Raw genomic sequence first — 12,613 nt, 5'->3', positions numbered from 1 at the left:
TGAGCTGTGGCACAGCTTGCCTGCCCTTCTGGGCACAGAGGGGTAATTATGGGCCCACACTAGAGGAATAAGCAACCTCGTGCATGTGACTTGGACAATGTTGCCACTGTGGGGCTGGTGATTCTCAAGCACAAGGAAGTGGCACTCACATTTCTGTGGGTCTGCCTAGCTGGCCCCACTTGAAAGGAGCACCAAACACTTCCTGGAAGGTAGATGGACGAATAAGAATTGTTTTGAGTACAGCTCAACTCCACCTTGAGGGTGTGCTGTCTGTCATTTCAAGAACCAACTCAGCTCCATTTCCCTAGGGGAAGGACGGACTTCTGGCACACAGTGTGTTACTGCAGCTGCTGGTGGGGTAGTTCCAGTACCCCTTCTGGTAGAGAGGAATTCTTGGTGTTTCTCTTTCACTGCAAGTCAGCTGGTGCTGTAAATACAATGTGGAGTTGCTGGTGGCATCTGGTATGTGGATGCTGCATGTTACTGGGACATGGAGAATCAGCAGGGTAACACCACTGTGGTTTCAGCTTTAACAAGTCCCTGCCCAGTGCAGCCAAGGTAAATTTTGACTTCTATGAAGACCAAGCACCATGTTTGGGGATGTTAAGCAAGGGAGTCCACTAATGAGCCTAACTTGCAAGTGCTGCTTTGAAATTGTCTTTACTAATCAATGGAATAGGAAATCCTCCTGTTTTGTATCTGCTGCAGTCCCAGGGAGTCTGCACAGTCAGCTCTGACCTGGCATGAGGAGGAGAATGAAGGAGTACATGTACTACAGTATCCATGTCTGATCCAGCCCTTGTCAGTCTCACAGGTTGTCTTGAACCTGCTCCCACAGTGACCTCAAAGACAACAGCTCAACACAGACAAGTCAAACACAGTATAGATTGTTTGGCTCCTTAGGCATCCCTGGCTGTCAAGGTTTTCCTGATACCCATGAAGCTGGGAAGTTCCTCAAACGTAAAAGCAGAATGGAATCTGGCAGATGTCCTTCATTGCTTGCTGTCAGGTGTAACTCTCTCCCCTTGTTCACAGCACAGAGCCAGGGACCTCTCCACTCTGAGACCACTGAATTCACAGAGCCCAGTGAATTTCCTGGGGAGTCCACAGAGATGGATTTGAAGATACTCCATGTGAAACTCAAGAAAAAGCTCCTAAAAAATGTCCTCAAAAAACACCCCCCACAACCTGACCAAACAAAACACCCAACCCTAAACCTCAAAAACCCCAAAATCTAACTCCCAGGGCTGGAAGCACTGCTATCTTCTTTGCCCTTTCAAACACAATTCCTGAATTAACCATTCCTTCAAAGTTTCTCTTGGTCTCTTTTGAGCAAGAGCACATCAAGTTCAGTAAAAACAGATCAATTCAGAGTGTGTTAAACATATTTTCAATACCAGGTTTTGACAGTGTGTGAAGCACTGATTTACAGGTATCAGGCAGAATCTACCAACACCCCAATCACCTTCTTGAGTGGGGTATAAGGATATCACTTGAAGCTGAGTCTGGACCAACCCTCAGGAGAAATCCAGGTGTTGTTTAACGAGAGTGCAATTGCATACAGAGCACTGTAGCCACACACTGCACTCAGGTAAGCATGTGCTCAAGTGGATAATAATGATCATTTCCTCCTCCTCTCATTTCCATATGGAACAGAAGCAATTAGCCATCTAACTGTGCCCTTAGGTCCAGCCAAGTATTGCTGAAAGGCTTGGAGCAGACCCAGGTGTCAGGCTCCAGATCAGCCTCCTGCTCCTAGGAGTGGCATTGACTTCCAGTATGAACCTGTGGAATGGTATTTCTGGATTGCCAACACACTGTTGATGTAATCAAGACATCCTTTGATATTCTTTTGGTTTTACTAACATATTTAACACTCTTTAACCTTCATAGGAAAAAATACTTATGCTATATCAATAACTGCTTTTTATATCTTTCCTCAAGGAATTCTTTCTCCACTTGAAACTCATAATGGAGCAGTTGAATTCCTTCAATTCAAATTAAAATGATTAATCAAATATTTTGCACTGACTCCTCAAGCTGCTGCTCAGACACACTGACTCTTAGTCAACATTTTTAAAAAAAGAATTTTATTTTCCTTGTTTTCCTAGTGCTGTCCTAACATGTCTTCCTACTAAATAACATTCCTGCATTATCCTGGGCTCTCTCCCACTCCTGCTCTCCCACTGGCACACAGTGGTGGGGATCTGAGAGGCAGGACTATATTTTGTTACACCTAAGTGAATAAATGTCCTTCTCCCTAACAAGGTCTGCTCTAAACAGGCCAGGTGGAAGAAAAGGAAGAGGGTACCCTTCCCTTTAGCAGCAAACTGGTTAATCAATTCCTCACCTGCTCATGGTATTATTCACTCTAGCTGTGCCTGTTTGAATGTAATTAAAGCAGTGACAGGTCTTTCCCCAGCATACTTCAGGGCACCACACTACCCAGCATCATTACTAAAGATGCTTTGTCCCATGTGCACACGGGATCTTGACTAAAACACCCTGCAGCACCATGCCATGGAGAGCAGAAGCCCATCAGTGGAATGCCAGTGGTGCTAATTCACACGAGGGCCTGGCCTTGCCAGCCCTGCCATTGCTCCTGCACTGGTGGGGCAGTGCAGACTGCTGGCCTTGCAGCAGCTGCTTGCCACCCTGCACGCGGAGTGATGCTGTGGGAGAGCTCCTCACTCCCTCCATCAAGCCAGTCCCTCTTCCCAAAGGTAGTATCTGAAAGCTGCTGCAATGCTTAAGGGGAGCAGCCTGCTGATAAATCGATTTTTTTTCTGTCTGTCACCACCAGAGTAATTTCTAGGACTCCTTAACACCTTTCTGTAACAAAACGAGGAAGACTGCAGCAGTTTTCAGGCCCTAAAGCTGCTCTGAAAATCCCCTCGTTTCAGCTTTTGTTTTCAGCCAACATTACTATATTCCTACTGTTCCCATTTAGTGCAAATATCTCAGCTAACTGAGCACCCAGAAGAGATGTAAATTGTGGAGCAGCTGAAAATGGTCATTATTTGTGCTTTCCAGTCCTCAGAGGTATGAACAAGGTAAGTGGTATTAGCCAGCCATGTACAACACCCCGGGTACAAACCCACATCTGTGAGCAAGTGCCAAGAGCCGCTGGTGCCTGTGGAGTTCAGTGTGTAATGTATCTACTGGCTCTTGTTCTTCCATTGTAGGTATCTTGTCCACCTAAGTGCAAACAAAAAGTTATTTGCTACAAAATCTGCATTCTATGTTAGCCAATAGTCTGACATCTGCTTCTGTCCAGGAGAGTCCTCTACAGAAGAAACACAGTTTTGCTGCAGGAGTAGAAATCAATGTGCTAGTTGTCTCAGTTTGAAAAGACAGGTGTCTGCTAAGGAAAGAGTCTACCTTGAAATGGAAAATGTAAACCCCCTCCCTGCAAATTATTATAATTTTGAAATTAATTTGGTCTCAGGCAAAGATGTGGGAATAGGAATAACAGTTCTTTATTAGGAAAATTAAAATCAAAATGCAGTAGTACAAAAAAACCAACCAACCAAAAAAAAACTACTGACAGAGTCAGAATATAACCTGACACCCTGTTGGTCAGGGTGTTGGTAGCAGTCTGATTAAATGGTGGCTGCAGTCCCCTGGAGTGACAAATGCAGTTCTGTTGAAGCAGGGATTCTGCAGAAGCAGGGTACAGTTCTCTGAAGGTCCAGTGGTGGTGCAGACGGTTCAGTCTTCCTCTGGGAATCCTGTGGAAAAGGCTGAAGGTGGTGTTCTAAATCTCGGGTTATATCCAGTTAGGAATGCTTGGCTCTTCTCCCTAGGCAGAGCATCTCACAATGGGATGATGTGATTTTGTCAGTCATGCAGTGGCACTCAATGGCCCATTAACAGAAGCTATCCCCCTGGAGGGAGGATGGTGGGGAAGACAAAGAGCACTGCCCTACCTGGCTTTAACAGATGATAACAGAATACATACTTTCAGTTCCATCTTGCATTGCAGCCTAAGGCACTAGTGCAATATGAGAGAGCTCTCTTTTAACAAGAACTCTCTCATTTCTTCAACATCCATGTTCTCTTCAAAAGAAAACAGTTTGCGTGTGTTTTTTGTTTTCTCTTCTAAAAGATGAATGTAAGGCCTTCCCACTTGTCAGAGATGTGTTCATGTTATTTGAGCAGTAACAGCAGACCTTTACCTTTCCATCAGTGTGCTTCAGAAGGTACTCTCCCAAAAGATGGTATTGGCAATTGGTGCTGCTGGCCTGGAAGGTGACTCGGAGCATCCAGGAGGATGTGAATGAGAATTCCCTTAGTGGCAGGTGTGCTGGACGTTTTGCAGCATCACTGAGTGCAGGGGGAGACTTGTCCATCAGCAGAGATCCTTGAGACTTATGCAAGAATGGTCAGAGCTGTGTGAGATGTCACATTTTCCTGGGAGAGGTGATTATTTCATACCTACTTTCATTCCAAATTTGGAATGTAACAGAAATATCAAAACTAAGCTTCTTGAAGTCTTTTGTTTACATCCTGGTGTTTGGATGTTTTATGGGATTCATATAAAACCAAAAATATGAAAAGCCCTTGATAATGCTGTCAAAGCTTCAGTGAAATCAGTGATTATGTGAAACATTTCCACTCTTGTCTGTTCTGCTAGGAAGAAAAAAAAAGTCAGCTTGAATTAGAAATTATTTACCAATTAAATTTATGCCATTCATCAACATCAGCTGTACACTCCAGGCAGTGTCTTCCTTTGGCAGCCAGGTACCACCACCAGCTTCCCATCATTTCTGTGACAGCTTTTCTCCACACAGATGGAACAAGGCATGGGCTCTTGTGCTGACAAGAAAACCCCAATCCTATTTTGCCTTCCTTTTCATTCTTCCCTGCTTTAAAGGGGGATGAGCAGTTCTTGTTTGCAGTGAGGATCTCCTTGGCAAGCTGCAGCAACAGCAGTGGCCCAGAAGAATGAGCTGTGAGCTTACAGGTCCTACCTCACGGCACTAAGCATGGTGAAACAGGATGTGCCAGCCTTGCTTTCTTCTGTAAATCTATCCTAGGGTCTCAGAGGTTTTATCTACAGTATCCTCAGAGCAGAGGTAAATAAGGCTGGTGGCTAAATTCCAAGGGCTTCTGTTATCTTGTTTCTGCAGTGGTTTAGGGCCCCTTACAGGGATGTGAACATCTACCTGGAAATACATCCTGATGTGCCACTCTACAAGAGTTGTTTAACCACTTAAGCACCGTGAAATAAAAAGTTCCTCAATTTTGAAAAAAATTTGTCTTTTCTTCTGTATTTTTTCTCTTTTCAGTTGCTGGTTTCCAATCTGGAGAACACCTGGACATTACCCAAGGCTTGTTGAATCAATTTTTAGCCTCTGTGAGTAATTATAAAATTAAATAGTGTAAGAAGACAAGATGGAAAAATTCTTTTTTGAGAGGAAAAATGAATTAGCCTTGGAGCTTGGTGTCCTCTCCCAAGAAACTTGTGAAGTGTGTCTTACAATGTGGGAACAGCAATTTGATTGTATTATAAAACAGACTGGAAAAATGCACAAATCAGATTGACAGGCACTTCCAGTCAGCAGTGATTACAAAAACTCCAGCTCACAGCATGAGCCCTCTCTAATCGCATCCAGGGGGTTCTATTTTTGAAAGGGATCAAAGACCTGACAAAAACATTCTCACCATCTCCATTTTAGAAGAATTCTGAATCACTCCATATGCCACGGTGTAAAATTTCAATTCTTTCCCTCCTCCTTTGGCAACACTGCTAGGGTGTGAGACAGGGTCAGACAGTAACTACTTGTATGACAGAGGAGTTTAAAGTTAAGCCTGAGCTTTGATGAACCGTAACAATCACACCCGATTTCAGAAGCACTGATCTCTGAGATGGCTCAGATGCTTTGCACCTCCCAGGCTCAGGTCTGTGAGGGCTGCTGCTTTGGAAGAGGCAATGACCTGTGCACAAGGATGTTGTGGTGATGAGCAAGGCTTAGGTGTGCTCCAGAATCCTGCCTCTATCAGTCCTGCCTGTGCTGGATACTTTGGGGAAGACCCCTTCTCATTTCCAGCTGGAGCCATGGTGCTGCCATAGCATGTCCTGATGGGAGGCTCCAGTGGACACCAGTAGGCTGCACAGGGCTGTGCCTGCTCACTTGGTGTTACTGCATCACCTTTTCCTTTGTGTCACACCAGCCTTTGGACTTGCCTTTCCTGTTTCTCCTCACTACTCAGCTGTCCTGCATCTGAGCAAGACCTGCCCAGGTCCTGCCTGCTCTGCACCAGTCTTAGGCCCATGGCTGTGGTGAGCACAGACAGCAAGAGATGTAGTGACACATTAACTGGTGTGGCTGAGGAGATGATTCATGGGAGGAGCACATCCTTGCTTCGGGGCAGCTGTGCCTACCAGAGGGGCAGGATGGACAGCACAGCTGCAAGGGTGCCTGCTTCAGTCACCCAGCACAAGGGGAACCTGCATCTCCCCACCCCATCTGGGCTGGCTCTGCCTTCAGAGCAGGGAAAGCTGAAGGCTCCCCAGCTGCAGTCAGCAGGCACCTTGATGGGCTCCAACCTCTTCAAACCTCTTCCAAACACATCCACTTCCCTCTAAATTTTCACTGCAGCTGACAAAGGAGAGGGGTGCTGCTAGGACATGGCTATTCCCATCATCAGCTATCCAGATGAGTCTGTTTGCTCCTCGTTTTCCTTACCTGCCATAAGGAAGGTGCAGGGAACTCCCTCAGGTGTGGATGTCACTACTGTAAAAGCCTGTGAAGTGGGTGCTACTTTCTGAGTCACCAAGGAATCTGAGTTTTTGGATGAGACCTTGCTCCAGTAACACCACTGGAACTGCTTTCTGTGCATGCACATAATCCTTTCTGAAATGCAGAAAAACCTTCTTTGAACCAAGAAAGCTCCAGATGTTACTATAGCTCTTACAGTTTTCTTGATCCAGAAACTAAAGGCTTTTCTTTAAATTAACAGCTGAGCTCCTGGCCTTACACAGTGTTTTGAGCCCTCCCTCCCACAGCATCTCACAGGGACACAGCTCAAAAGGCTGCTAGACCATCAAGTACAGAGCTAGTCTATACCTGTCAGGAACATACTGTGCTGATTCCATACATTAATTATATGCCGTGTAAAAAAACATTTCCTAAGAGATTTTTATTTAAGTTAAACTGAAGATCTGGATCTTTTTTATGTGTCAACAAACTAGATAGACCAGAATGGAAGATCCTGTAAGAGCCATACTTCATGTATCAGTATTTCATATCAGCATCACATCTTCTCTGGAGTACCTTCTTTGTTGTGGAATGAACCCTGTTGTTATAAAAGGAATCTTTCTTTGAAGGAGTGTCCTCAGGTTTAACATGTATTTCTTATTTCTCCTAATTTATTGCTTATCTTTGAAGGAGCAGGAAATCCCCTTGTGCACCTTTTGAGTGCTAATGGCTTGTAGCAAGATGTTTCACCAGGTGGGCAGGGAGGAGTGCAGAATGAAGGACAGGAGTTTGCTGGTGACACACCTTCAGGGGGTTCCCACACAAAGGGAATTTCACAGCCTAGAAATTTCACAGCTCTGGTCATTGTGCTCACAGCAGCCATTCCTCCATCACTGTACCTCACATCACCCATTTTTGCAAAATGCTACCAAGGAAGTGTGCAGACAAGCAATCCTTAGCAACCCCTGATAGACATTGCCTGTCTTAATTCCAGTCATGAGCTGCACTGACAGATGACTTCATGATGAAAGAAAAACCTGGTCCCTGCTGATTCCTCAATCTTTTACCTACCAGTTTCCTCATAGAAATGGGCTTAAATGGTTAAACTATGAAGTAGCCATACAAAAGAAATCAAGTGTTATAAGGATTAAGATACCATCCTTAAGATTTCATCACAATTACAACTCCTTGGTATGAAATCGGGGTTTTAGCATGTGCAGGCTGACATTGTGGACCTGCAGTTGTAACATTTTTGATTGATGCACCTCAGCTTTCTGAAGCATCCCCATGCAGAGAACCCACCTGAGCTGGCATGTGCCTGCAGGAAATCTCTGCTGGCAAAGCCACCATGCAGGTCAGTGCAGAAGCAAAGTGACTCCGTGGCTGTGCCTGCAGAGGGCTAGTCTAGCTTACAGTTTACCTTCTTGAAATCTCAGCATGGGCAAGGTTGGAGCTCACAGAAGCAAAGATCTTTGCTAAGAACCTAATTAAGATGAGTGCAGTCGGGGCAGACCTTGTCTGGACACAGAAGTCAGAGTTTCAGCGTTACTGTGGACAAGACCTTAGTGTTGAGTCTTCAGAGATGGTTCTGGGAGCAGCTTACAGTCCCCTGAAGCTGCACTGACCTAAAATGAGCTGTAAGGCCTTTCCTGGTGCTGCATTTATATAAATCAAGGTGTGCTACAATTTTACACCCCTGCTTTTAGGAAATGCCAGGCTGGCAGGTGGTGACAACTCTCTTATAGGTGCCTGTGCTGCAAAACTTTTCCAGAGCACCATAGAGGTTTTGTAGCAACTTCCTTCCAAGGTCTTAGTGCTCAGTTATGTTGTTTGCCATCATAAAACAGTGTTTCTGCCTATTTAAAGTAGTTTAGTTCTTTTAAGCTGGCCAGGCATTGGCAGTACAGCAGCAGTGTCTGATTTATATCCTTTTCAGCTTTCTATCCTTATATTCTTTTCCTCCAAAACTAACAAAACATGAACCAATGTAAGTGGGTTTCAAGCTTTTTTTTTTTAAATTTCCTTCAGCCCATTGCTTAAATAGAAAAACGGAGCAATAGATAAACTCCAAATTCAAAACAGAGAATTCAAGTTTAAAAACAAATATACACAGCAGCAATGTATTCTCTGATCTCTGCATCTCTTACATAGCTCCTCTGGCATATCAAAACCAACAGATGTTGATCATGTGCTTTGGACAACTCTTTCCAAATACATGAGACACATCACATTTTTGAGTCAAAAATGCTCTTAAGGACAAGCAAAACCAAAGTAGCTAAACTGAGATAACCTTTGTGTGCACACATGTGTATCCAGTTTGAAAATGGTCATAGGTTTTAAGCCTGTAAACTCACCAATAGTGTCCAGGTTTGAATGTATTGAAGTGTTTATTCAGTATTGCTGGTTGAGACAGGCAGCTTCTGACAGGCAGCTTAAAATGACATCTTTAACTAAAAAGAAAGTGAGGGAGCAATTTGGTGAGTGGAGAAAACTTTAAAGGGTTTGGGTGTAAGAGGGTGCAAGAAAGAAACCCAGATTACTTCTGTGTCCTGGAGCAGCACTGAGACGTTGGTTCCTGAAGTAATCCACTACAGAAATACATATTCTGGTGTTTTCCTTGAAACCTGCACTGCTCTGTAAGCTCTCACAGAGAGCCATGAATAACTAGCACTGTATGATTCTATTGCATGATTCCATGAACTGGAGTGCAGGAGGAAATGTGGATTCAAGTCCTCCCATACTGAAGCCAGAGTCCCTCCTGCTCTCCCCAGGATCCACCCCTGCCTGATGCTGAACAAATCCAATATTCCCAGGGCATGGCATCCCACACGAGCATGACTGAGGCACAAACCCAGGCCTTCCAAAACTGCCCAATGTGAACACTCTCTCTCTCTTTCCCTGGGCTTGGCTGCCACTATTTTAACCCATCATCAGGCACCTCCACGAGGGATCAGCTGCACTTACATCCTCGTGCATGTTGGGGATTTGCCTGCTCTTGCCATTTGCCAAACTTTACTCTATAAAATACTGGATTTGTTGCTCAGCACTAGTGCTTGCACCAATGTGGCTATGTCAGCTGTTGGCATCAGCTGCAGAGACCAGGGCAAACTTCCAGAGCAGATCAGACCTTGGATTTCTATCAAAACCCATCTGTTCCTGACTGAGAGTTATTCTCACCACCTTTATAGCTGGGTAGGATAATGAGCCATTGAACCTACAAATTAGCACAACATGGAGTTCTTTTAATAGCCTTCCTCTACAGAAAGTCGAGGCTTCTAGTGCATCTTGTGTATACAAGCCAGGCCAGCAAGCTAGAGGACTTATAGCTGACAGTGTCAATTGTTTTTAAAGTGTTACTGCAGTGCTGGCATTTGAAAAGCAATTTAATATTTCTCCCATGACAGTCACTTCAAATATTCTGGAAACAACCCGTATGAAACCACAGATGACAGTTACGAGACTTGTCTTTTCTGAGATGCCCAGACCAGGTTTGTGTACAGCTTGTGCTGGGTGTTATGAACAAAATTCGGGTAATATTTTTTTTGTGAGAAAAAGTTACAAAAAGGCAGCCAGACCCGGGTAGCTGCTGAAGTTCTTCGTGTTTTGTTATTGTAATCACGAGTCGTTGTGGCTAATCGCTCCTTTTGTAGCAGAGCCTCGCCCGAGGCCAAGTTGTACCTTTCCCAGAAGGGTGGGAACCTTCCCGAACAGTAGAAGAGACCTGAGAAGGTGGGGGGGGCTATGCAAAGTGACTCCAAGACCACAATGCAGCATGGGTCCCCCGCTGTACGGAGAAAACCCCAAAACAACGAGCCACCTAAGAATTGAGAGACTGGAGTGATGTCTGGACGTGAGGAGCCGAATGCTGAGCCTGCAGAGACGTGGAACACCTTCGGACCCTCTCGCCCTGACCAAGAGAGACGACCCCGGCGGTGAGACCAGGCCGACTGAGCTCGTGGGGCAACATCTGACGGGGAATCACGCCCTAAAGACTCCCACGAGGACTACATTCCCCCAGCTCTGCCTCTTGTGGACAGAGCTGCGCATATCCTCCTCCTCTGAGTCGCCCGGGAAGACGACGGAGACTGCAGACCCGTTGAGCCACCCAATCCTGAGCTGATCACTTTTAATAAAGGCATTAAAAAGGAGAAGAAGTCTCCTGGCCCTTGTTTATTTCACTGGGCAGGAGTCTGAGGTGAACAATGCAGCAAACACAGCTCTTCCATCCACCTAAATCCACTTGGCACTGGGGGTGTGCAGGGGGCGAGCCTCACACCTCAGACCCTGCCACAGGAGCGTTGTAATTCAAGAGCACAAGGGCTGGAAGGAATTCACGCAGAGCTGAAGCAGCAGCGCTCCCTCTGCAGCAAGCTGCAGCACCAAGGGTTAACACTCTGCTGCCTGCCTCACAAATCTGCATAATGCCTTGCTTTGGCAGCTCATTTGCATAATTTTAAATTACTCTTTTGTCTGGAAAATAAAATCTAAAACATAGGTTCAGACACTGTAGATACTAATGTTTCATATGCTAAGAAGGCTTGGTTAAGTCTATTTGTCTGAACTCGACAATAGAGGTTGTAAAAATAATTTTAACAGAAAGATGTTGTTTCTTTATTGCACAGCCTTGAGTGCCATTTTGACTTCCTAAATAAGGTCTAATGTGCTCACCCACCCCTCACAGAGGGGATGAAGCTTGCCTACACACGCTCAGACTCTCTGGCTCTCCAGAGGGCTCTGCAGCTCCATCCTTTGCCGGGGGGGCCCAGCCCACCCCTCTCATTAAACTGCAGAAACAACGCAGCAGCTGGAGACTGAATCCCTGTCATCAGCACATCCTTACCAGGGATGGGCTTCCAGGCTGGAGCTGTGTACTCAGAGGTGTGGACACACGATGAGCTCCGTGTCCCACCTCCCACTGCCAGGAGGGATTCAGCTTAACAGAGGATGGATACCTACATTTCCTCAGATGAATCACACTCCCAGCTCACTGATTGCCATAACTAAGTCTCCAGTGTGGGAGATTAGACACCAAAATTCAGGTATCTGTTTTCTGGATCTGATTCCCACTCCAAATTCAGCTGACAGCCTGTGAGGTGGTCTTTGTGGGCAGAGCCCCGTACCTCTCAGTTATGGTCTCCCTCATGCTGGGAGACATACAAAGCACAGTGTCTTTACTCTCCATGATGTGTTTCAGTGTAGGAAAAGGGGATGTTAGCCTGCACTGGCACTTCAGTGTGTTTTAAATCATAGCTTATCAGAACAGCAGAATAAATCCTAGGAAATAGAAAGCCAAATAGATAAGCTGTCTGTCATTATGACTGAAGCCTATTTGAACTCCTGCCCTAGTGCCTTACATACTATAAACTTCTGTACATTCCTCAGGCAAAAGCCTGTAGCTTGTGCATGAAAATTGAACAGCATTTCTAAATGGGACATCCCAAACCAATGTATTTATGCTCTTGCCTCAGTAGTCCCAAAAGCTAGGTGACACAAGAAGACATTTCCCAATGGACATCAGCAGTGTGCCCAGCAGGCATTCTGCCCAGAGGAGCAGCCAAGGAGTTCCCTGCCAGCTGGAAGGCAGGGAGGATGACAGGGAAAACTTCAGGCAAATTTAGCTGGGTCTAGGTAGGTTGTACAAAGTGTACCGGGGTAAAGGCCAAGTGTGAGTACGTAATCATGAGTGAACAGATCTGCCAAATCCTAACAAGTTTATACCTGGCTTACCTGGCAAATTCAATCTTTGTAGTTTCCTGCAAGTGATAATATACTGACTGCCCTCCTTCAGATTCTAGTGGCATTACAGTTTTCATGAAAATGTTTCAAAGATGACTTAGGGCCATATTTCTTCTCCTTTCCCATTTTGCAATACCTAAACCTTTTACTTGACACTTTTGTTAAAAAATAGA

Source organism: Melozone crissalis, unplaced genomic scaffold (assembly GCF_028551555.1).
Source record: "Melozone crissalis strain CALT ecotype California unplaced genomic scaffold, PUWL_Pcris_2 ptg000002l_1, whole genome shotgun sequence".
Classification (NCBI taxonomy): Eukaryota; Metazoa; Chordata; class Aves; order Passeriformes; family Passerellidae; genus Melozone; species Melozone crissalis.
The sequence above is the reverse complement of the archived record's forward strand: the minus strand, read 5'-3'. Positions refer to the sequence as shown.